This window comes from Zingiber officinale, chromosome 6A (assembly GCF_018446385.1).
Source record: "Zingiber officinale cultivar Zhangliang chromosome 6A, Zo_v1.1, whole genome shotgun sequence".
NCBI lineage: Eukaryota > Viridiplantae > Streptophyta > Magnoliopsida > Zingiberales > Zingiberaceae > Zingiber > Zingiber officinale.
The window spans coordinates 7,389,513-7,416,770 of record NC_055997.1 but is presented as its reverse complement, the minus strand read 5'-3'; the positions used below and the strand labels follow the sequence as shown (position 1 = coordinate 7,416,770).

Here is a 27,258-nt window from a genome sequence, read left to right as displayed (position 1 = left end):
TCACTACTCCTGATGAGTGACCGAGTGGACGGGATGCTGTCGGAGTACACCTATCCTCCTACGCCAAATCATAGATGGGGGAGCGCAATGCTCTCAACTCCTGGTACTCAAAGACGGGGAGGAATCCCTGCCGGATAACACGTTGTGTCACACTACCCATGAGCGGACCAACGGTGCCTAACAGAGTCCCTGCTGCAACACACTCAGCCTGAATCGACCACTAACCCATGAGTGGTGGTGTGTGCAGATCCATGTAACTGGCGATGTGCTCAACAATAATGGAGCGGACTATCGCACAGCATGCAATCATGCAAATGGTGCATGGCACTAACCACAAGAATATCCTGACTTAATCCACATATATATAAAAATGCATCAAAGGTCAACGAATCCAAAACAATCCAAAGGTATACAGAAGGTATAAAACCTAGGTCCTGAACATGGTCAAGCATGGCATATCACTACCCCTATAAGCATGTATAAACAGGTAAAATATACCTGAGATGCAAAACCAATCAATCAATCAAGCATGTAAGATTTGGGTAGTGATTAACCGTAACAGATAAGAAACACAATTAATACAACATGTTAATTTAATTACTAAGCATATCAAAGACAATAAGTCAAAAGTACCCGCCTCCGTAAATAGAAAGGTCCAACTCGAACGTCGAGATGCTCGTCTCGAATCAAGGTCCTGTATTATCAAACAGATAATGTATTTAGCTATATAGCTAAATAAAAATCTCCAAACCTATTTAATAACCTTATCCTTCCTTAGAAATGGAATTGATCCCATGTAACAAAACAAGCAATGAATTAAATTCAATACCAATCCAATACTATACATAAACCTAACTCATCATGTATCAAAATTTACACGATACCTCAATTCACAGCCCCTCTTGATGCTGGAACAAAGGAACTGCTCACTGGAGTGCTGCTAGAACCAAACGAAGTCCCCACGGAACCGAATCCCCCTGCTGAAATCCTTCCCACTGAGATCATGTTTAGTTCAATAAATGGAACCACAAATCAAACCACAACCCACCTGACCACCTAATCTTTTACCTTACTGTAAATAATCGGACCAAGCAGGAAGAACTAAGACTTGACCCTTCTTGCTCCTGGCCGAAAACCACCCGAGCAGAGGTGTGCCGGTGAAAGACCTAGGGCACGGCTGAGCCTGGTGGCCAGTGAAGGTGGGTCGGCGTCGGCACTATGCAGTGGAGAGGGCAAGGATCACAACATTAGGGCAGAGAGGGACAACAGCCGATACAAGGCTGAGGAGGAAGATGGAGAGAGGCTTCGATCGGCGGCAGTGTTGCTCAACTAGGGCAGAGGCGATCGGCTAGTGCTCGGTATCTCCACACCTAGGGCGACAGGGGGTCGGCGGTGGCTCTCGTCGCCGGCGGCAGAGGGGATTTGGGCACAGACGAAGAAGAGAGGTGGTCGGGCGGCTGTGCTAGGGCTCCGGCAAATGAACGGGCCGCCCGCGTTCGGGAAGAAGAAACCGTCGGCCGGCAGTTAGGGCAAGGAGAGGCACGGCGGCGTCGGGGAGAAAAGGAAGAAGAGGACTCGGGCAGGAGAAGAGGGAAACGGCGACAAATAAAACCAGAGGAAAAGAAAATAAAAACAAACAAAGAAAAGAAATAAAAGAAAAGCAAACTTTTCCTCTCTTAAATGGGGTAGCCTAAATAGGCTTTCCCGGGCCCCATTTTTATCCCCGTGAACTCGTCCGTACGTGCTCCGAAAAATTCCCGAAAAATGTCCAAAAATTCCGGAAAATTCCTTTATTCATATTCACCTATTTTCGGTATTTTACAATACATCCAACTTCACTCATTCTGTATTTTACCTGAATTCAACTATTCAGTTAAACATTATTACAAGTTACTATAGATAAATCTTATCATTGAAGACAAAACAAAAACAACAGCTAATCAAAAAGAAGGAACGTAATTAATCAACTATAATATAATTATTTAAAGCTAACTTTATATACAAATTAGTAAATGTATAATAATGAACTTAAGAATACCGAAAAGAGGTCAACAAATACAGCTGCCTTCAACTACACTGAGATCACGCCAAAATGAGACATGCACAAACAACATTATCAATTCAGACAGTAATTTTCGAATATTAACTTAAATTTCAAAAGGTGCACGGCGGCAGCCATACGTCGTCCAGCCATCGCCAGGCAGCGGGCAGCCACACGCCGGCCAGGCAGCGGCCTACCGGCGGCCAGACAAGGACTGCCGGCGGCCAGACAAGGACTACCGACGGCCAAATAGAGCCAGGCATAGGCAAGGCGCGCAGGGCCTGCCGGAGGCCATGCAGGACCTGCCGGAGGCCAGGCAGGGCTTGGCAGCGGCGGCCAGGCAGTGCCTGCCGCCGCCGGCCATGCACGCTGCTGACGGCGGCGGCCAGCACGCGCCTGGCGCGGGCGGCCATGCACGAGTCTGGCGGCGGCCAGGCAGCGCCTGGCGCCGACCAGGCAGCGCCTAGCGGCGGCCAGGCAGAGCCTGCACGCGGCCAACCCACGCCGGTAGGCAGCCCCGTGACGCCGAGAGAGAGAGAGATCCGAGAGGAGAGGGCTTACCAAACGAAAACCTTCCACCGCCGATCGTCGCAGATCACACCGTCGTCGGTCGGAGATGTGGCCGAAACCCTGGAAATCGTAGCTGGGAAGGGGAACGGGGGAGAGAGGAAAGAAATGAGGGAAGGGAAAAAGAATCGGGTTGATTTTTAGATCTAGGGTTCTTAGGAACAAATATTTTTTGTTCCCAATTTCGTCCCTAAATTTTGGACGAATCCATGGATTCATCCCAAATTTTGGGACAAATCCTGGATTCGTCCCAAAATCTGGGACGAATTCAAAAATTTGTCCCAAAGTTTAAATTTTTTTAAATAAAAGAGGAACAAAATCAAAAAGAATAAATACGAACCTAGAGACATCAGAATTTGATGAAACAAGTTTCTATGTGCTCGTATCATTATCCTGAACGTAAATCTATCAATAAAAATATTTTTTACCAAATATATATTTTTTTTGGAATTTTTTAATCCCAATTTGACCTAATTAGGTGTTAAAAATTTAAATAACTAAAAATATAAATTAAAAATTATGGATGATGACGTATTTAGGATCAGCTCAACGATACGGACACATAGAAACTTGTTTCATCAAATTCCGATGTCTCTAGGTTCATATTTAAGCCTTAGGTGTTTGATTTTATTTATTTAAAAATATTTTCAGTTTTAGGACGAATCCTGGATTCGTCCCAAAATTTGGGACGAATCCAGGAATTCGTCCCAAAGTTTGGGACGAATCTCTAGATTCGTCCCAAATTTTGGGACGAATCAAGAGATTCGTCCCAAAAATTTAATTAATTAAAAAAATAAAATTGGACGCCTTAAATACGGACCTAGAGACATCGGAATTTGATGAAACAAGTTTTTATGCACTCATATCATTGTCCTGATCGTAAATCTATCAATAAAAATATTTTTTTACCAAATATATATATTTTTGGAATTTTTTAATCCCAATTTGACCTAATTGGATGTTAAAAATTTAAATAACTAAAAATATAAATTAAAAATTATGGATGATGACGTATTTAGGATCAGCTCAACGATACGGACACATAGAAACTTGTTTTATCAAATTCCGATGTCTCTAGGTCCATATTTAAGCCTTAGGTGTTTGATTTTATTTATTTAAAAATATTTACAGTTTTGGGACGAATCCTGGATTCGTCCCAAAATTTGGGATGAATCCTGGATTCGTCCCAAAATTTGGGACGAATCCAGGAATTCGTCCCAAAGTTTGGGACGAATCTCTAGATTCGTCCCAAATTTTGGGACGAATCCAGAGATTCGTCCCAAAAATTTAATTAATTAAAAAAAAACAAAATTGGACGCCTTAAATACGGACCAAGAGACATCAGAATTTGATGAAACAAGTTTCTATACACTCATATCATTGTCCTGATCGTAAATCTATCAATAAAAATATTTTTTTTACCAAATATATATATTTTTGGAATTTTTTAATCCCAATTTGACCTACTCTGGTGTTAAAAATTCAAATCACTGAAAATATTAATTAAAAATTATGGATGATGACATATTTAGGATCAGCTCAATGATACGGACGCACGGAAACTTGTTTCATCAAATTCCGATGTCTCTAAATCCATGTTTAAGCATTCAGACACTAATTTACAACCGTTCACTACACAACCCCTTTTTAGTTAGTATCAACCTATATATGTTTTAAAAAATATATACCTAGAGACATCGGAATTTGATGAAACAAGTTTCTATATGTTCGTATCGTTGCCCTGATTGTAAATACATAAATAAAAATATTTTTTACCAAATATATTTATTTTTGGAATTTTTTAATCCCAATTTGACCTAATTTGGTGTTAAAAATTCAAATCACTGAAAATATTAATTAAAAATTATGGATGATGACGTATTTAGAATCAGCTCAACGATACGGACGCATAGAAACTTGTTTCATCAAATTCCGATGTCTCTAGGTCCATATTTAAGCCTTAGGTGTTTGATTTTATTTATTTACAAATATTTTCAGTTTTGGGACGAATCCAGAGATTCGTCCCAAAAATTTAATTATTTAAAAAAAACAAAATTGGACACCTTAAATATGGACCTAGAGACATCGGAATTTGATGAAACAAGTTTCTATGTGCTCGTATCATTATGCTGAATGTAAATCTATCAATAAAAATATTTTTTTACCAAATATATATATTTTTGGAATTTTTTAATCCCAATTTGACCTAATTTGGTGTTAAAAATTCAAATCATTGAAAATATTAATTAAAAATTATGGATGATGACGTATTTAGGATCAGCTCAACGATACGGACGCATGGAAAATTGTTTCATCAAATTCTGATGTCTCTAGATCCATATTTAAGCTTTCGGATACTAATTTACAACTGTTCACTACACAACCCCTTTTTAATTAGTATCAACCTATATATGTTTTAAAAAATATATACCTATAGACATTGGAATTTGATGAAACAAGTTTCTATATGTTCGTATCGTTGCCCTGATTGTAAATACATAAATAAAAATATTTTTTACCAAATATATTTATTTTTTGAATTTTTTAATCCCAATTTAACCTAATTTGGTGTTAAAAATTCAAATCAGTGAAAATATTAATTAAAAATTATGGATGATGACATATTTAGGATCAGCTCAACGATACGGACGTATAGAAACTTGTTTCATCAAATTCCGATGTCTCTAGGTCCATATTTAAGCCTTAGGTATTTGATTTTATTTATTTACAAATATTTTCAGTTTTGGGACGAATCCTGGATTCGTCCCAAATTTTGGGACGAATCCAGAGATTCGTCCCAAAAATTTAATTATTTAAAAATAAAATAAAATTGGACGCCTTAAATACGGACGTAGAGACATCGGAATTTGATGAAACAAGTTTCTATGTGCTCGTATCATTATGCTGAACGTAAATCTATCAATAAAAATATTTTTTTTTACCAAATATACATTTTTTTGGAATTTTTTAATCTCAATTTAACCTAATTTGGTGTTTAAATTTCAATTCACTGAAAATATTAATTAAAAATTATGGATGATGACGTATTTAGGATCAGCTCAACGATACAGACGCATGGAAACTAGTTTCATCAAATTCCGATGTCTCTATATCCATATTTAAGCTTTCAGACACTAATTTACAACCGTTTACTACACAACCCCTTTTTAGTTAGTATCAACCTATATATGTTTTAAAAAATATATACCTAGAGACATTGGAATTTGATGAAACAAGCTTCTATACGTTCGTATCATTGCCCTGATTGTAAATACATAAATAAAAATATTTGTTACCAAATATATTTATTTTTAGAATTTTTTAATCCCAATTTGACCTAATTTAGTGTTAAAAATTCAAATCACAGAAAATATTAATTAAAAATTATGGATGATGACGTATTTAGGATCAGCTCATCGATACGGACGCATAGAAACTTGTTTCATCAAATTCCAATGTCTCTAGGTCCATATTTAAGCCTTAGGTGTTTGATTTTATTTATTTAAAAATATTTTCAGTAACAACCCAAATTTCAGAATTAATCTAGGAATTCGTCCCAAATTTTGGAACGAATCCAGAAATTCGTCCCAAAATTTTAATTATTTAAAAAAAAACAAAATTGGACGCCTTAAATACGGACCTAGAGACATCGTAATTTGATGAAACAAGTTTCTATGTGCTCGTATCATTATGCTGAACGTAAATCTATCAATAAAAATATTTTTTTACCAAATATATATTTTTAGGGATTTTTTAATCCCAATTTTACCTAATTTGGTGTTAAAAATTCAAATCACTGAAAATATTAATTAAAAATTATGGATGATGACGTATTTACGATCAGCTCAACGATACGGACGCATGGAAACTTGTTTCATCAAATTCTGATGTCTCTAGGTCCATATTTAAGCCTTAGGTGTTTGATTTTATTTATTTAAAAATATTTTCAGTTTTGGGACGAATCCTGGATTCGTCCCAAATTTTGGGACAAATCCAGAGATTCGTCCCAAAAATTTAATTATTAAAAAAAAAACAAAATTGGACGCCTTAAATACGGACCTAGAGAGATCAGAATTTGATGAAACAAGTTTCTATGTGCTCGTATCATTATCCTGATCGTAAATCTATCAATAAAAATATTTTTTACCAAATATATATATTTTTGGAATTTTTTAATTCCAATTTTACCTAATTTGGTGTTAAAAATTCAAATCACTAAAAATATTAATTAAAAATTATGGATGATGATGTATTTAGGATCAGCTCAATGATACGGATGCATGGAAACTTGTTTCATCAAATTCCGATGTCTCTAGATCCATATTTAAGCCTTAGGTGTTTGATTTTATTTATTTAAAAATATTTTCAGTTTTGGGGCGAATCCTGGATTCGTCCCAAATTTTGGGACGAATCCAGGAATTCGTCCCAAAAATTTAATTATTTCAAAAAAAAACAAAATTAGACGCCGTAAATACGGACCTAGAGATATCGAAATTTGATGAAACAAGTTTCTATGCACTCGTATCATTATTCTGATCGTAAATATATCAATAAAAATATTTTTTACCAAATATATATTTTTTGGGAATTTTTTAATCCCAATTTGACCTAATTTGGTGTTAAAAATTTAAATCACTGAAAATATTGATTAAAAATTATGGATGATGACGTATTTAGGATCAGCTCAACGATACGGATGCATGGAAACTTGTTTCTTCAAATTCTGATGTCTCTAGATCCATATTTAAGCTTTCGGACACTAATTTACAACCGTTCACTACACAACCCCTTTTTAGTTAGTATCAACCTATATATGTTTTAAAAAATATATACCTAGAGACATCAGAATTTGATGAAACAAGTTTCTATACGTTCGTATCGTTGCCCTGATTGTAAATACATAAATAAAAATATTTTTGACCAAATATATTTATTTTTAGAATTTTTTTATCCTAATTTGACCTAATTGGGTGTTAAAAATTTAAATCACTAAAAATATTATTTAAAAATTATGGATGATGACGTATTTACGATCAGCTCAACGATACGAACGTATAGAAACTTGTTTCATCAAATTCCGATGTCTTTAGGCCCATATTTAAGCCTTAGGTGTTTGATTTTATTTATTTAAAAATATTTTCAGTTTTGGGACGAATCCTGGATTCGTCCCAAAGTTTAGGACGAATCTTTGTATTCGTCCCAAAAATTTAATTATTAAAAAAAAAACAAAATTGGACGCCTTAAATACGGACCTAGAGACATCGGAATTTGATGAAATAAGTTTCTATGTGTTCATATCATTATCCTGATCGTAAATCTATCAATAAAAATATTTTTTTACCAAATATATATATTTTTTAGAATTTTTTAATCCCAATTTGACCTATTTTGGTGTTAAAAATTCAAATCACTAAAAATATTAATTAACTATTATGGATGATGACGTATTTAGGATCAGTTCAACGATACGGACGCATGGAAACTTGTTTCATCAAATTCCGATGTCTCTAGGTCCATATTTAAGCCTTAGGTGTTTGATTTTATTTATTTAAAAATATTTTCAGTTTTGGGACGAATACTGGATTCGTCCCAAATTTTGGGACGAATCCAGGAATTCGTCCCAAAGTTTGGGACGAATCCAGGATTCGTTCCCAAATCTGGGACGAATCCAGGATTCGTTCCTAAATCTGGGACGAATCCAGGATTTGTCCCTAAATTTGGGACAAATTTTTAATTCGTTCCAGATTTTGGGAACGAATTTAGCAACGAATTTTTTTTATGTTGCAAACTTGAAACGAAATTTGTTTGTTGCAAGTTTTGTTGGTTATTTGGGTCGAAATTTATTTTCGACCCGAAATTTGTCCCAATTTTGGGACGAATTTTTTTCGTTCCAAACTTTTGTCCCCAAAGTTATGTTTTTTTGTAGTGAAGTATTTCTATTTTTAAGCTTGTATCTACTATCCTTAGTATTTTTGCCCAAGTAGTTATCTACCTTCCTAGCCTTAGGTTAGGTAGTTTTAGCATGAAGAGCTACATGTTTTTTCTTAATGTTATCATGCTTTCTATTTTTATGGTAAATGACATTAAAATGATATAAACTAGAATTAGCATGCTCTTTACCATTTCTAAGAGAAATTACATCAATAAATGTTACCTTGGGTTTGCTCTTAAGAGCTCCCCCTTGACTTGTGCTTCCTCTTTTGGGCTTGACCGACTTCTTCCCCTTTGGACATTGGCTCCAGTAATGTCCTTTTTGATTACACAAAAAGCATACTATGTGCTCCTTGCTCTTCTTTGTTGTGGGGGTGGTCTCCTTGGACTTCTCCTTGCCCTTTGGTGCCACTTAACCCTTTTTCTTAGTCAACTTCAGGCACTTGCTCTTATAGTGCCCATGTTCCCTACACTCAAAACATATAATATGATTTTTATTTTTACTTGAGCTAATTATACCTTCACCGGTAGGGATGACACTTTATTCTCCATTTGATTTTGCTTGTGTTGTGGAGGTTGCCCCATCTTCTTCTTCTCTTGACCCGGAAGTAGAAGCTCCTCCTTCTTCTTGATCCGGTGTCAATGAAGGTCGCTCCCCCTCAATCCTTAAGGTGGAGACCTCTTCATCTTCATCCTCTACATGGAACAAAGAGTATGCTCCCTCTTTGCCCTTCTCATTGCACTCCGTTGAGGATGAAGCTTCTTCTTCTTCCGATGTTGAGCATCTCTCAACCTCAGTGTCCTCCTCCTTTTGGTCTTGCTCCAATGAGTTGCCCTCTTTGGATTTCTCTTGGTTTGGTGTAGTGGAGGGTTCTCCATTAAGCTTGGCCAATTTGCTCCACAATTCTTTTGCATCTTCAAATTCTCCAATTTTGCATAGAATTGTGCTTGGCAATAAACTAACCAATAATTTGGTTACCTTGTCATTCGCCTCGCACCTTTGTATTTGCTCTTGACTCCATTTGCTCTTCTTGAGGATCTTGCCTTTTGAATTCTTTGGAGCTTCGAAGCCTTCCATTAGAGCAAACCATTGCTTTATCTCCATCATAAGGAAATTTTTTATTTTTGATTTCCAAGAATCAAAGCTTGTTGATATGAATGGTAGAGACACCCTTGTGTCGAATTCGAGTCAATCTCGGAATTCCATCTTGAAGTTGAGATCTTGATTAATTCTTTGACTTGATGAATTTTGCTCCAACGTCTTCACCCTCTAACCTTTTTGCCCCTTCCGGAGATGATTCCAATAAAGAGCGACCTTGCTCTGATACCACTTGTTAGGGTCGTTATTGGTCTTAGAGGGGAGGGGGGGTGAATAGCTCGTTATGCGTCTCGTTGCTTGCTTCTTGGTGATGATATGCAGCGGAATGAACAAGAAACAAACTTGCAACGCTAACACAAGGATTTACTTGGTATCCACTGTTAGGATATATACTAAAAGCCTAGCTTTTGGTATAAATATTTATCTAGAAATAAGAATCACATTGGTCAAATGTCTACATTTATGATAAATGTAGTTGTTCAATTAATTTATATTGTAGATAACATGGTGTGTGGTGTCACACACAGAGGATCATGTTATCAGTACCTTATAAATTATAAACAGTAGCTCACGGCAAGATGGAAAGGAACAAACCATAGGAAGGTCGTAGTGTAATTAGGTATTAGTTTATCTTAACTATATAATTACACTAGTACACTTAGAGTGTATTGAGTAGGACCATTTGAGGTCGTTTCTTTTATACTGACTTTATAAAGGAACAAAGACCTCAGTTATTATGGAAATGTGTGCTCTTAATCCTAATATAATAACAAGCACATATATTTGATATTTATTTCTTTAATTTATCAATGGGTGAGATTTAGTTCGATAAATCAATAAGCCCGATAAGTTGGGAAATGATATCACTTATAGTGTGTGTTGTTGATTATAGAAGGAAACTGTGTCCTAGTAATCTAGGTTGAGAATGTCCCCAAGAGGAGCTCAAAAGGATTGTCATGTTAAACCCTGCAGGTGGACTTAGTCCGACATGCTATCTTGGAACCCAAGCTAGGGCCGGCCAAGACCAAATGGTTGAGCCAAGTAGGTGGCCGGCCATTAGAATATTAAAAGGGTTTTTTATTAAAATTATTTCTTATGTGGATATCATGATTTAAAAGAGAGTTTAAAAATTAAAATTTCCTTTTATAGCCTTCTACAAAAGATTAAGAGAAGAGATTAATCTCTTTCCTTATTTGTAGATTAAAAGGATGGTTTTAATTTTTATTAAAAACTTTTCTTATTTGTAAATCATCCACATGTTTAAAAGAGAGTTTAAAAATTTGAAATCTTTCCTTATTTGTTGATTAAAAGGTGGATTTTAAATTTTAAGAAAACTTTCCTTTTTAAACATGTTCATGATTTAAAAGAGAATTTAAAAATTAAATATTCTCTTTTATAAGTTTCTACAAAAGATTAAGAAAAGATTTGATATCTTTCCTTATTTGTAGATTGAAAGAGATTTTAATTTTTAGAGATAACTTTCTTTTTATCCACATGTTTAAAAGAAAGATTTTAATTTATAAAATTTCCTTTTTATTAACCACCATGAAGGGAAAAATTATTTGAGAAATTTTTATAAATTTCCGTGAGCAAATTAGGAAGTTTTAATTCTTGTGTGAATTAAAATTTCCTCGATTAAGGGATAAAAGGTGGCCGGCCATTATCATGATGAAAAGAAAATTATTTTTAATTAAATAAATTTTCTTTTTCAATGGCAAAAGAATTAAGGAAGTTTTTATTAAATTTTCCTTATTTGCCAAAGACCAAGGATTATAAAAGAGAGGGTAGAGAAGGCTTCATGATGAACAACTCTATTATTTTTCTCCCTCTTTTCTTCCTTGGTGTGGCCAGCCCTTCCCTTTCTCTTCTCTCCATCTTTGTGGCCGAAACCTTCTTTTCTCTTGGAGATCAAGTGGTGGCCGGATCTTAGCTTGGAGAAGAAGGAGAGAAAGCTTGCATCCCTTGGAGCTTGGTTGGTGGAAAATGATCTTCTTCCTTTGAAAGTCTTGCTTGGCCGAAACTTGAAGGAAAGAAGAAGAAGGTGGTTTGGTGGTTCTCGTCTCGGAAGATCGTTGCCCACACAACGTCCGGGATTAGAAGAGGAATACGGTAGAAGATCAAGAGGTCTTTCTAAAAGGTATAACTAGTATTTTTCCTTTCCGCATCATACTAGTTATTTTTGGAAATAATACCAAATACAAGAGGCATGCGATTCTAGTATTTTGAATTTATTTTCGATGTTGTGTTCTTTGTTTTTTCTTTTCCTTGTGATTTGATTGTTCCTTTCGGTTAACCTAAAGTTATTTTAGGAAATTAAATATTAGCTTTCCTTAAAAGGTTTTGTCTAGTCGGTGGTGGTTGCTCCCATATCCAAGAAGGTCATGTGCCTCGCCACGTCAGTACTGAGAACCAATTATAGAAATTAATATTTAATGGAATTAATAACTTAGGTGATTTGGATCGAACGTGTTAAGTTCCGCAGGAGATCCAAGTCAAAACCTAAAAGAATAAATAGATTAAACTTTGGGTCAAACGTGTTAAGTTCCGCAGGCGATCCAAGTTTAATTTAAAAGAACACATGGTAGCTAGGAAAAGGTTCAGACCTTTGTACAAAATTTTTGTACAGTGGAACCATTAGGTTTTCCGAGTAGCAACCAACATCCACCTCAAGAAGAGGTGACTAATCCAAGGATCCACACACAACACGCTCACTCTACTATGAAAATGCTCCTTTACGGTAACTATCGAAGGCGGAGAAGCCTTGTACAAACTCACAGTACAACAAGAAGGAAAGACAAGCTTATACAATACAAATCTTACAAGGTTTACAAAACCCTAGCTTGCTTCTTCTTGCTTGAATACACCTCTTGACTTGCTTGGAAGTGCACCAACACTTCTCTCTAAGCCTCCAAGATCTGGTGTGTGCCTATGAGCTTTGTGGAGAAAGTCGTTGTAGTCGCTAGAGAGAACTCTGCGAAGAAGACGCTCGTCAACGGTTATAACCTACGCAACGATCTGATCTCAATCAATTGAATGACTCTCAATCGATTGGGGAGGCTTTGAATCGATCGGCTGATCGATTCAGAGCGCCTCTGTGCTCTCTGAAAAATGTCTGAATTGATCGCCCGATCGATTCAACCTCTATCATGTGATTTCCAGCTCCCCAATCGATTGGTCGATCGATTGGGAAAGGTTCTGTGCTCGCAATAATTACTCCCAATCGATCAGTTGATCAATTGTGCCAAACCTTCTTCGCGGCACACATCCAATCGATCAACTGATCAATTGGACTACGGTTCAATCGATCGGTTGATCGATGGACCCACCTTTGACTTGCCTAAACTCAAGTTCAAGGTTCCCAATTCCAACATCTGGTCAACCATGACCTGTTGGAACCTCATGCCTAGCACCCGATCAACCTTGACCTGCTAAGACTTCTTCACCAAGTGTCCGGTCAATGCCTTTGACCCACTTAGACTTTTCTTCTCTTCACCAAGTGTCTGGTCAATCCCTTTGACCCTCTCATGCCGTCCTTCTCACTAGCTGTCTCTTACGCTCAACTTCCTATGATCCTAAGTTCCTGCACACTTAGACACAGGGGTTAAATACCAATAGGACCTAACATGACTTGGTTGATTACATCAAAACTACCTTAGGGTATTTATAGGAAATCCCTAAGTATGAAGCCAAGTAGATTGACGATGAAACCATGCACAAGGTGTTTATCGAAGATCATATATAGATTTCTAAAATTGACACATATGTGTTGGAATTTGCATGTGAATAAATCTAGGTGGTTGCTCTATCAAAATAGTTTCTTCAAGGTGTCCATGAAGGAAAATATTGGAAATATCTTATTATTGTATCGACCAATTGGAGCTAACAACTATAGATAATAGTAATTTGATAGTTGTAATTTTAGCGATTGAACTAAAAGTATCATTGAAGTCAATACCTGGTTGTTGATTAATGCCTTTAGTAACAAGGCAAGATTTGTAATGTTCAATAGATCCATCTGTAAGATATTTAATTTAGTAAATCCATTTAGAACCCACAATATTCATTGATGGAATATGAGGAACTAAGCTCTAGATTATATTACGAAGAAGAGCATCAAACTCTGTAGTCATTGTAGTACGTCAATTTTGATCTTTAACTGTCTGTGTAAAGCTGGAAGGTTCAACAAAATTTGAAAAGCAATAAGAGCACATGGAAGAGGATAACGAGTGGAAACTGGTTGACATTGTGCATAAATATCACTTAGAGGAAGCATTCGCCAAGGAGTATCATCATCAGAGCTACTCGAAGATGAGTGATTAGACGAATTGGAATTAGAATTAGGGAGTGGATCACCACTAGCCACTGAGTCTACTGGAATTTATGGAGATCGAGCACGATCCAAGATACCATCCCACTTGTACGTTCAATATATCCTGATGGAGCAATCTGTGAGGATTCTAGTATATTACTTGGTGATACTAGATAGGTTCCTTGATTATCTAAAGGAGGATCCGAGGTAGCAACTACAAATGGGAAAAGAGATTCATCAAAAGTAATATGTCGAGAAATATATATCCGCCCGGTCGAAATATGGAGGGATGGAGAGTAAGAATGCTCCATAATGAGATAATTGAGTACTAGATTGCCAAGATAAGGGAGGGGTCGATTTGATAATACATGTCCTCCTCAAAAATTTGAATCATATCTTTTATAACAATTTTGAGCATAATGACCATAGTTGAAGCAAATCTGATAGCACCCTCGACCACAACCTCAACCTCAACCTCGACCTCAGCCTCTAAAACCTCCAATCTGATTTTAATGACCATGTTGGGGAGGAGGCTAATTATATTGATAAGGTTGTGGAGCTTTGCTAATTATGTGTGCCGATAAAGATAGAGAATCTGACATCCTTTTGAGATTGTATTTGTAGAAGCCTTTCATGAGAAGATAGCATACCATGAAGTGTTTCGAGTGACATTTGATCCAAGCGAGTCATCACACTAGGAATAAAACTAACAGATTGAGGACCTAAACCTACAAGAACATGCATTAATAGTTCTAGATCAGAGACCGGATGCTCAATTGCAGCTAGGTTATGGGCAATGGTCTTGACTGATTGTATACAGTCATTGATAGAACCATCTCCTCGCTGCACAAAATGCAATTATAGACGAAGTTGGAGAACCCGTGCTTGAGAGTAGAATGCAAAAGAATGATTAAGAGCTTCCTAAACATGATGAGAGGTGTTGAGGCCAACAAGCATAGGGAGCATAGACTCAGTAATTGATGAGATTAACTAAGTCAAGATTAATTGATCCTTCTTAAACCAAATAACATACGATGAATCATCTTTTTGAGGTGGGTACGAAGTAGCATCAACATGACCAAGTAAGTCATGAACACAAAGTAACGGAAGAAATTGTAATTTCCATAGTAAATAGTTATCATAGTCAAGTTTAACGGAAAAAGAATGAAACATATGAAAAGGGAAAGAGCTATTTTGTGATCACACAAAATCTCAATAGAATATAAAGATGACATTTTTTCCACTTTGTTTTTATTTTTTTCTCTATTGTTTTTTTACTTTTTTTTCCCATTTTTTCTGGTTTTTTCTTCTATTTTTTTTCTTTCTGGTTTTTTTTTTCCTGTTTTAGTCTTTTTAACAGAACAGAGATGGAGAAGGAAGAAAAAATAAAGAAGAATAAGAAAAAAAATGAAGAGATAAATAAAACGAACAAATAGTAACTCTATCTTGCTACGATTGACGTTGTTGAAGTTGCTGTTGTCAACGAAAAAGAGTTGTTAATGAAAAGAGAAGAAAAGTTGATGTTGCCGTCGTCGAAGTTGCCGAGGTTGCCGCACTATAGATGATGATATCAAACCATCATGTAGAAACTCTTGTAGCTATTGTAACAAAAATTCGGAAGAAGAAAATTGGAAGGGAAGATGACTCTGATACTATGTTGAAACTAATAAATAGAGGAAAGAAATAGAACAGAGAATACTTCTTTGATTTGTAATTTATTAGAGCTAATAGGCTTATTTATACAAGTTATCTAAATAATAATGAAAATATTAAATATGACATACAATTATAAACATAGCAATAAATATAATAAATTTGGAAGTATTATTTTTACTATTTGATTTATGTTGATATTTAATGTGATGCTGATCTTGATTGTGATGTTAAATATAATAAATCTCAATTAATTGAAATCAATTTGAGATTATTTTTCATTATTATCATTACTCCTTTCTTGTAGAATATCCTTCGAGATGAACTACCAAGATATTTTTGTGCACTGCAAATTAGAGAGTATAATGGTGTGACTGATCCCAAGGACTACATCTGTAAATTTAAAAATGCCTCTCTACTGCATCAATATACAGATGGGTCAAATATTGAGTTTTCTTGATGACTCTATCGGGCTCAACACAAAGATAGTTTAATCGCCTTCGAACACCTTTTATCTGGTCTTTAGAAAACTTTAAAGCGATATTCATGCGGTGTTTTGCCACTAGTCGAAGATACCAAAAGACTCTGCACGATTTGTTCACCCTCAAACAAAAGCCTAAAGACTTTAAAAGAGTACATGCAGAGATTCAGTCGGGTAGCCATAGATACACCTTTGGTAACTCTTGAGGTGTAAGTCAGTGCATTCTCATAGGGTTTAATCGATAGGGATTTCTTTCGATCCCTAGTGAAAAAGTCCCCAGCCGACTTAGATGATTATACCATTTTAATTATTTTCTTGCCCTTCTGTAATAAAAAATAATTACACTCACCCTATACATCCCTTACAGTACGTCCTCAGGTTACATGAAGAAAGGTAAATCATCGGATCAACTTATAGTCGACCATCAAATTATTAAGGGATAGAAAAAGTTCTTTCCAAGGACATGCATATGATCGTCGAAATTTGATCCCTATCTAATTATTTCCTTTCCTAGGAAAGAGAAAGAGGGGACGACAAGAGGCGCAAGGGGTTCAAGAGCATGTATCAATGCTCGATAATACTTCACAAAATCTTAAAAAAAGTATATAACATCTAAAATAACAAAATGTTCTTTGGTAAGAAGTTATAGATAAACATATTCCTTTATAAATTACAAATAGCAAATGATGCGGCGATAAGGAAGAACCTATATGGCACGAGTCAATTGTCATAGTGTAGGTCAAAGTCAAGACGGTCAACACCAGAGCTTAAGCAAGACTTGACTACACCCGAGTAGAAATCAGTTTATTGGTTGATTAAAGGGATCCTTGTCCGATCAGCCATCTGAGTAAACAAGTATAGTTAATTAGGTCGGCAGGAGAACAAGCTAAGCGTGCCAGGAGCCCGAGCCGAGCAAGCCACCCGTCTAGCTCGAAGAATGGTGTTAGCATTATACACATAATGAATCGATAAAATGATAAAAAGAGGGGGGGAATGGATAATTAATAAAGGAAAGAGAAAATCAAATAGAACACTCCATCTATCATTAAATGAGAAGAAGACAAGACAAAAATATTCTCTGTCAGTAATCAATATCATTAAACAGGGGAAGATGCAGGGTCACCAGAAAATGTATAAAAGGGCATGCTAGGTATAAAGAAAGGTAAGAAAAATCTTTATCCTTAGTACTCTCATGTTTTTCCTGTTCTGCTTCTAACTTGAGCGTCGGAGGGTCAATGCTAGGGACTCCTTCCCTGGTTTAGTTTTGTTTTGCAGATAGACGCGTAACTTGAGCGTCGGAGGACCAACGCCAAGGACCCCTTCCCTGATTTGGTTTTGTTTTGCAGATAGATGCGAGGTCTTCATCCAGTCAGTTAAACTGTCACCTCCCCGTCTTTCCAGCTTCATGCCTTCGGACAGGATCATTTTGGTGCCATCTGTGGGAACATAGCCTGCATTCTAACGAGAAAATGGAAGACACTGGATGATTCATGACGGTAATGGTGATGTAAGAGGATCTTGACGCGCTGATGAAAGCTCGGGCGACAAAGATAGTGGAGCAACAACAACAAGAACTGGCCGATCATCAAATACAGGAACCTGCAACTTCAATAGTGGGGTGGCAGACTAAACAACACTTCGCTTGGGAGCTGAACAAGATGTCGATCGACACCTATAGGGAAACCCCTAATGCGCAGGCCCTATTATAGGCTCTAGTACAGAGGGGCCGTGTGGATAAAGATAGGGGATCATTCTCTGATGAGGCACCCGTTCGAAATACCAGAAAAAGAAAACCCAGGGAGGATAACTCTCCTGAACGGGTCAATCAACAATTTTTAGAGTGGATTCTAAATGACCCTCTGCCGAAGTATTACACCCCATTGCCGATTGGGAAATATAATGGGACGACCGACCACGACGACCACCTGACCAAGTTTTACAACGTGGACACGCTGCATCAATACACAGATGGGGTAAAATGTCAAGTCTTCCTTACCACGTCACAACGTTGGTTCAAGCATTTGTCAAGCAGCTCGATACAAAGCTTCAAACACTTTCGAGCGGTCTTCCTACATCACTTTGCTAGCAGTCACCGCCACCAGAAGACAAACGTAAATCAATTTTCACTAAAGCAAGGGACCGAGATGCCTTAAGGGCATATATCCAACACTTCAATCAGGTGGCAGACATTCCAATAATTACCTCAGATGTATTAGTAAACGCTTTCACTCAGGGTCTCGCTGAAGGAAAATTCTTCTAGTCACTCATTCGGAAACTGCCAAAGGAGTTGACCATCTATAGAAAAGGGCCAATAAATACATCAATGTAGAAGAAGATCAGGCGGTCAGGAAAAAAGAGGCACCCGTCGAACCAGTGGTGGTGTCCGAGCGACGTCAACCGAGCAACCATCAACCTCCTAAAGGACCCCGATCGGGAGGAACTCAATCACAACACGAGCCTACGCATGCCGTGCAACACGTTGGAGTCAGACACCCAAAAGCCTCCAGGGGCAAAATATGAACCAGATGTTTTGCTCTTTCTATCAGTCGACGACTCATAATACCCGAGATTGCTACCTGGCTAACAGACCGGTCCCAAGAAGGCAGTATTGTCAGTCACTGTCGCCCGATCGGAGATATAGACGTCGATCAGCTGGGTGAAGGGAAGGTAAAAGGAAAGAGGTCGAATCACGTCACAATCAATCTCAACAACGGAACAATCCAAGTCCTATTTGGGAGCAGGTCGAACGGAGACGACCCTCATCTTGAGAGGAAGAAAATAGGAGCAACGCTGCTGGAGGTGAGATAGGAATCATAGCCGGGGGGGGGCGACCAGTGGTGATTCCAATCGAGCAAGAAAGTTGCACGTTTGGTGGCTTGAAATTCACGCGGTCGGTTGCAACAAGGAGAAGGCCGAAGGACCTGAGATCATCTTCGACCCGTAGGATTTAGAGGAGGTAGAGATCGCTTATGATGATGCCCTGATTATCCGAGCGGTAATAGTTAATTATGTTATTCATCATACCTTTGTTGACACAGGAAGCTCGGTGAATATTATATTCAAGAAGGCGTTCGATCAGCTGCAAATCGATCGAGGCGATTTACTTCCCATGACAACTTCACTCTACGGGTTCACCGGCAACAAAGTGTTACCGATCAGCCAACTGCGTTTAGCCGTCTCACTCGGGGACAAGTCGCTGAAGAGGACACGGACGACCAATTTCATCGTGGTGGATGTGCCGTCAGCCTACAACGTCATTCTGGGCCGCCCGGCGCTGAATGAGTTCTGAGCGGTGATATCCACTTTCTACCAAAAGAACAAGTCCCCAGTAAGGGACAAGGTGGGTGAGGTCAGAGGCGATCAATTGGTCGCTCGGCGTTGCTACATCAAGATGGTTAGAATGGCAGCACGAGCCACTCGGAAGACACTGAACTTGGAGGTGAGAGCTATCATGGAGAAGCCTCCTACTCTGGTCTACGATGAGAAGGAGGAGGTCCAAATCCATCTGAACCGATCGGAGGCGACAACCTTTATCGTAGCCGATCTAGAGAGCAAGAAAAAAAGCAAAGTTGGTGGCCTGCCTCAGACGAAACTATGACCTGTTCGCCTGGTCGATGCACGAATGGTCTTGTCTTTCTTCGAGCGTGGCTCAACACAAGCTACATATCCGACCGAACACCCAAATGGTTAATCAGAAGAAGAGAACTTTAGCCCGAAGCAGAATTTGATCCTCTGAGCGGAGATAGAAAAATTACTAGAGACCGGCCATATACGGGAAGTCCAATTCCCGAGTTGGCTACCTAACGTGGTACTAGTCTCCAAGCCAAGCAATAAATGGCGGGTCTACATCAACTTCCGCGACCTAAATAAGGCATGCCGGAAGAACTTCTATCCGTTGCCTCAGATAGACCAAATGGTGGACTCCACAGCGGACTGCGAATTAATATGTATGCTCGATGCATACCAAGACTACCACCAAGTGTCGCTCACCCGAGAACATCAAGAAAAGGTCAGTTTCATCACAGGTGACGAAACCTATTGCTATAATGTCATGCCGTCCGGACTAAAGAATATCGGAGCAACCTACCAAAAGTTGATGAATAAAGTGTTCCATAAGCAGATCGACCGAAACATGGAGGTCAGAGCCAACACGGAACTTTGTTGCATCACTTACAAACCAGTAATGGAGACCATGGAATTTATTTACTAATCCCTCTCCCACTTAAATTTTTTAAGATGAGGATTTTATCATGCACACACACACATCACAACAAATAAAGCAATAAATATGGAAAAATAATTTTTCAACTATTATGGCCTTTTCCATTACTGCCCTCCGTGTGCTGCCAACCCTAGTTGCTGCCATCTTTAGCCACCGCAATCGGGTCTAGTTGCCACATCTATCTTGCTTCTTTTTCCGCTGTGCCTCTGGTCCTCAAATAGCACTACGCCTTGCAAAGATACGATCCGCTACAAAAATAGAATTTTACATTTATTGATCCTATATTCCACGAAGGAATGTACATGTAATCTAGATCGAACAAAAAGTAAAATCCTAAAACTAATACAACTCCTGCTGTATTTAATACATACAATCATGCACACACATAAAATGCCCTCGACATGTCTGAGGGTCCAATCACACATAATCACAATAGGCCATAATAGTTGGAGCCTGCAACCACAGAGTTAATATATTTGCACATCTTACTATTATCCTGCCTAAAATATGCATGACATGTGCATAATAAATTAAAGCCAAACACACAGAGGCTAACCCTAGCTCTGATACCAATTGTTGGTTGCTACTCGGAATACCGTCCTAGTTCCCCTGTACAAAATTTGTACAAGCATAGAACTATCCTAGCTACCCATGTGTTCTACTAAAGTTAAATTTGGATTACAAATGATGCTTAACATTATTAATCCAAATTTTTCCTTTAGGAGTTAAACTTGAATTGGGAACGAAACTTAACATTCTTACTTCAAGTTCAACCGATGTGATCTTCCTAAGTTAAACCATATTACAGAAGTTGATCAAATATCTATTTCAAGGATCGACTTCCAAGTCAAACGTGGCGAGGCACTAGATCTTCTTAGGCATGAGATCATCCACCACTGCCTAGACAAAGTCTTTCAAAGAAATCGGATATTTAAACTTCTCACAGTAAACAAGGTTTAACAATAGAGACCTCAATAGAAACACATTATCAAAACATGAAATCGAAACGAAAATCGATAACAAAAATGATAATTAAAATCGATAACCTCTTGTGTTTGGTTTTACAAGATCTATACAAAAGGATGCACTAGTTGTGATGCGGAAACTTATAACTATTTATACCTCTTGTAACTTATAGACCTTTTGATCTTCTATTATATTCCTCTTCTTATCTCGGACGCCGTGTGGGTGACGATCTACCAAGACGAGAATCCACCCAAGCCTTCTTCTTCCTTTCAAGTTTCGGCCACCAACTTTCCTCCAAGGGATGCTAGACAAGAGAACCTCCTTCTCTTCTTCTTCTCCTTCAAGTAACCGGCCATCAATGGATCTCCACACCAATTATGCCGCGACCACCAAGAGGGAAAACAAAGGAGAAGAGAGAAAGAGTAAGGGTCGACCACCACCAAGGAAGAGAGGAGAGGAATAGAAGATGTATTATTGTGAGGTGAGGCACCTCTACCCTCTCTTTTATATTCCTTGGTCTTGGCAAATAAGGAAAGTTTTAAACATAATTAAAACTTCCTTATATTCCTTGCCAATGACTAAAAAGGAAAGTTTTAAAACAAAAAATTAAAACTTCCTTTTCTTCTTGTCATGGCCGACATATGCTTGTTCTCCAAGAAAGGAAAGATTTTAAACAAAAAAAATTAAAATATCTCTTTTAAAAAACCCTTTTGTGGATAGTTCTAAAAGAAATATTTTATAAATTAAAATATGTCTCTTTTAAATCCTTTTATGGATATCTATAAAAGATAAGATTTAAAATAAAACATGGTTTCAAGAAAGGAAAGTTTTTTCAAAAAATTAAAATCTTTCTTTCACATTATAGATAACTACAAATAAGGAAAGATTTCAAATATCTCTTTTATTCCTTTGTAGAAAGCTATAAAAGGAAAGATTTTAAAAATTTAAAACTCTCTTTTAAAACCAACATAAAAGGAAAGTTTTCAACAAAATAAAAACTTCCTCTTATTCCCTTTTCTGACCAATCTAAAAAAGGAAAGTTTTTTTATTAAAATCATCCTTTTAAATCCTTTTAATGGATCTCTATAAAGGGAAAGATTTTACAAAATAAAACTTTCTTTTGAATTCAATGTGGTCGGCCACCCTTGCTTGGGCTCCAAGCTAGGGCCGACCACAACTTGAACCCATCTAACCTTGGTTTGGCCGACCCTAGCTTGGGCTCCAAGCTTGGCTTGGCCGGCCACCTTAAGGTGGGTAAAAAGTTGGGTTTGGGTGGATTTAAGACTTTATAAATAAGAGGCTACAATAGGGACCGAAAGGAGGAATTTGTTTTGGTCTCCCGATGAGCTTGAGCTTCCCATGTTCGCCCCGAACACCCAACTCAAGCTCATCAATAATATCTCATTCCACTAAAGAGTTATTATTGCACTACCGCACCAATCCCATATTACTATATGAGCTCATTCTTATCATGAGTGTGTTAGTCTCCATGTGTTTAAGATATTGAATGTCCACTAATTAAATGAGTTACTGATAACTCACTTAATTAATATCTAGCTCCAAGAGTAGTACCACTCAACCTTATCGTTATTTCGGACTAAGTCCACCTGCAGGGTTTACATGACAATCCTTATGAGCTCCTCAAGGGGGCATCATCAACCTAGATTACTAGGACACAGTTTCATTCTATTATCAACAACACACCATATAAATAATATCATTTCCCAACTTATCGGACCTATTGATTTAACGAGCTAAATCACATCCTTTGATAAATCGAAGAAATAAATACTAAGTATATGTGCTTCTTATTATATCATGATTAAGAGTACATACTTCCATAATAACAGAGGTATTGTTCTTTTATATAGTCAATATAAAAAGATACTATCTCAATTTGTCCTGCTCAATACACTCATAGTGTACTAGTGTAATTTATTAGTCAAGATAAACTAATACCTAATTACACTACAACCACTCCAATGGTTATCCCATTCCATCTTAGTTGTGAGCAACTATTTATAATTTATAAGGATCTAATAACACACTACAAGAAAAAAGCTAATAGACAACGCTTTAAAAGCGTTGTCTATGTGACTGAAAAAGCGTTGTTAAAAGCAATGTTGTTAAAAGTTTGCTCGAAGACAACGCTTTAAAAGCGTTGTCGTTTGTAGAAAAGACAACGCTTTTGCAACTCTTTAAAAGCGTTGTTATTTTTTACAAAGACAACGCATAAAAAGCGTTGTCTTTTTTAAAGACAACGCATAAAAAGCGTTGTCTTTTTTAAAGACAACGCATAAAAAACATTGTCCTCTTTAGCAAAGACAACAATTTCACAACACATAAAAAAGCATTATCCAAGAGGTTTTAAACTATTATCTTTTAATACCAAAGACAAATAAAAGATAAATGAAAATAAATCTACTTCAATCAACGACATATTATTAAATAAACAACCAAGATAAATATATAAATTATCATTCATACACTTTATAACAAGCATAATTACTTGCATACAAAGAAATTTTAATTAGGAGATACTGAAAACTTCTATCATCTACATCTTATTGTATGAACTTAAAGGATCTTTATAGATGCTACTTATCCTCTTGACTTGAATGTTCTTTACTCATTGACTTTAACCATATTCTCACTTAAATCCCAAAACCTTCTTGATAGTTCTTCGTCGAAGTACTTCCCAATCACACCCATGATGTTCGGATGCAGTGCCACATAGCATGTAGTTGTTGCTCCTGTAATTATCCATACCCGAGCTATTTAGCTGGAGTTTTTGAATACCTCCATTCACCTTCAAAAATATCTGAAAAGGCACTGCACATGAAAGATTCAAGACAAAGTGTAAGCTAGTCTTGATGACCCACAAAAATGGAACAACAACAATATCTCTAGTAGATTCTATAAACTCTTAGATTCTGAAGTAGGAATCAAGACAATTTACTTAGCATTAAATCAACAAACAACACAACATAACTAATAAACCAAAAAAGGAGAACAAATTCATGGCTTAATGTACAATATCTTATATAATCAATATCCACATTTCACTATGTGCTACCATGTCATGGTTGTGCTAGCAAAAATGTTGATGCTACTATTTTAGAATTCCACAACATCTTCCCATTGTGATGTTCATCTAAGATAGAATGGCAAAAACACACAACCAATATGGGCAATCAATAGAAATATGAACAAATCCATCTAAAAACCAAATAATTTTTTTTATATACCTCTAGGAATGATGGTCGAACTTCTATAAGTTGCACCAAGGCAGAACAAACCTGTGTATCAAAGAAAACAAACATAGATCGGTGAAAGATCAAAAAACTTAAGGTAAAAAATACTTAAGGAACACGTAAGTTTGGATTCATTAAAGAACTCTTTTTTCTTACATATACATATCCAACATCCTTACCAATCACTCAAAGTTATTAGATTTATTTGAGAACTCTCCGCTTTCAAACAAATTTTAACAAAAAAGAAAAGTTATTAGGCCCATGCAATTTTCTAAGAGAATGGAGATAAATGATGACGAACCTCTCTCTTGATATATGCAGCCATGGACTTTTATTTTTCTATATTCTGCATCTTAATCCTCCATATTCTGATCAAGTAGTGCTTCTTCCTCCTCTTCGCTTATCAATGTCTCCTCAAAGAGCATCATGCAAGCAATTTTGAGCATCACTTAGCTATGTTTATATGTGGCTTTCTCGTTGCACTTGAGAAGAGGCTTAAAGTAAAAATTGTATGCTTGACATGTGCGTTATCAGCAATGCAGAATATATATATTACTGAAAATGTATATCTCATATAAAAGTAACTTGCAATGAAGAAGAAAAATCATATGTAATCAACTTAAACAAGCATATCAAACGTATCCTTTAGAATTTACCTGTGATATGATGTCCTTTAGAAGTGATACACAAGAAGCTAATAAAGTTCCATATTCAAATACCAGAATTGCTAAGTAGAAAATTTGATGGTATAAGACCACATGTAAGTAGGAATTTGTGTTATTAATTTATCATAATATGAAAATTAAAGAGAACTTATTCTCAAAGAAGGATATTTTTATTTTAAGTTTTACATTGCATACTAGGAATACATCCACTAATATGCATGCTAGGAAAGGGCCAAAAAAACAATGGTTAAAAACTCAGTTGGTGGAACAGACTGCCTAAATTCATGAAACCTCATAGAGTGCACAGGTAGCTTCATTTCTTAACTTGCTTTAGAAAGGAACCAAGTAGAAATTTCTAACTGCCTACAAATAGGAAAAACATCTATAGGAAGACAAGCTAGGGGATGCAATATGGGCATTAAGTTCGAATTGTCGAACATACATCAATACTGGATAAGAAGTCAAGAACAAAAAAGGATGTCATTACAATCCAAATAAATTTTCATACAGCATGTTAGAATAATAGAAATAACATGTTCATTTAGAGAGGAAATGCTACTCATGAGTTGGCTAACAAAAGAGAACAATGTCATATCACAAACAGATATATCAAGAGAAGTATCAAAGAGAATCCCCACATAATTGTGAAGGCCAAAACAAACTGCATATTGGCATACAAGATATAAAGATAATATCAATAAGACTGTCAAGACAAATCCCTAGATATTTCTGATAACAAAAAGAACAGAGGAAAAGGTGCCTCTGCAGCAAGGTTAATTATTACAGCTGCTACTCTAATTTTTTTTTGGTTTGGTTCCAACTCTATCATGAAAGCTCTTTGAAACTTGCATATTCCGAACTTAATTAAATGTTTCAACTAGAAAATGAAGGAAAATTCCACCAACTTTTCAGTGATCTATGAAAAAGCTATCCCAGCAAGATCACGCCAACTATTTCTAAGTTTGAAAATGCATCTAAACCAGAATTTCAGAACTCACTTTCTTCTGTTGGTACATATCACCTAAACAAGAATCTAAGAAAGAAAAGGGCAAGCATACTCTGATGAACTTACCTTCTTGGCAAGAGAACAAGACTTGTCTTGCGAATTCAAAATCTCGTCCTAGAACAGACCGAGAAATTTAGGGCCAAACCTAGCCGAATTGGGTGTGTCAGTTCTTTTTCTGCCAAAGCAACGTCCAGTCATAGCCAATTTCAATCAAGAAAACCAATTCACTTAACCTATCTAGAAATAACATGGTAGCATCTACACTGATAAAACGATTACAGGTGATTAAAAATAAGCAAAAAAAGTTTACAATGTGAGCTGGTCTTCCAGTCAAACGATAAGTTCAGATAAGAACTCTCCTCTTCAAATCCGAAGAGGAGAGGGGATGCTGGCTAGTGATGAAGCTTTACTCTTCAAATCCGAAATGGAGAAGTGGAAGGAAACTAGTGGTGGCGAAGAAACCTCTACTAATCAGGAGAGGGTGATGTAGAGTTCGGTGGTGGCGCCTCTCCCAATCGGAAGAAGCTGTGGGCTAAAGATGAAGGCACCGTGAGATGGCTTTCAGATCTGGAAGCTCTGTGAGAAGACTTTGCCGTCAACAGCGAGGAAGATGGTAGAGGAGATGAGATGGCCTGCGGATTCTGGGATGAAGCTCCTATTGTGTGCATTAGCGTCGGATGTAGATGAGATGGAGGCGGAAGAGGGAGCCTGTCCTCTTCCAATCGGGTAGAGGAAGAGAATGAGGGACGCCTACAGTGATGGAGAAGGCGAGAGATGATCGAAGTTGTGAGGGGTTCGGGAGGTTTTCGAAAGATAGGTGGGTGCCAGTGAGTGAAACCTAGGGTTTTTCAACTCCATCCAACGGTTTGTATCATTCTAGATTTAATTTAGACGAGAACTCAACAATAGACAACACTAAAAAAATGATAATAGACAATGCTTTTCAAGAAGTGTTGTCGTTGACCTATAAAAATCACTAAAAGACAACAATTTTTAAAAAAGTGTTGTCTATTAGTAAGAAAATAAAGAAATAGACAACGCTTTTCACTAAAAGCGTTGTTAAA

The 27,258-nt window shown here is 37.0% G+C and overlaps 2 long non-coding RNA genes across 4 annotated transcripts; both read right to left on the bottom strand.

The window, feature by feature from the left end:
- Window positions 1-635: 635 nt before the first annotated feature.
- On the bottom strand, window positions 636-1,131 carry LOC121993691. The gene is made up of 3 exons (XR_006115367.1): window positions 1,069-1,131; window positions 885-980; window positions 636-694 (listed from the first exon to the last, which is right to left on the bottom strand). It is a non-coding gene; the product is annotated as an uncharacterized LOC121993691 (long non-coding RNA).
- Window positions 1,132-23,691: 22,560 nt separating this feature from the next.
- On the bottom strand, window positions 23,692-27,040 carry LOC121995702. Of its 3 annotated transcripts, none has more exons than XR_006115899.1 (5): window positions 26,505-27,040; window positions 26,261-26,369; window positions 24,825-25,017; window positions 24,518-24,568; window positions 23,692-24,101 (listed from the first exon to the last, which is right to left on the bottom strand). It is a non-coding gene; the product is annotated as an uncharacterized LOC121995702 (long non-coding RNA). The 3 variants fall into 3 exon arrangements; XR_006115898.1 differs by having other exon boundaries at window positions 24,825-24,933; window positions 26,505-27,037; XR_006115897.1 differs by lacking the exons at window positions 26,261-26,369; window positions 26,505-27,040 and having other exon boundaries at window positions 24,825-26,254.
- Window positions 27,041-27,258: the final 218 nt, after the last annotated feature.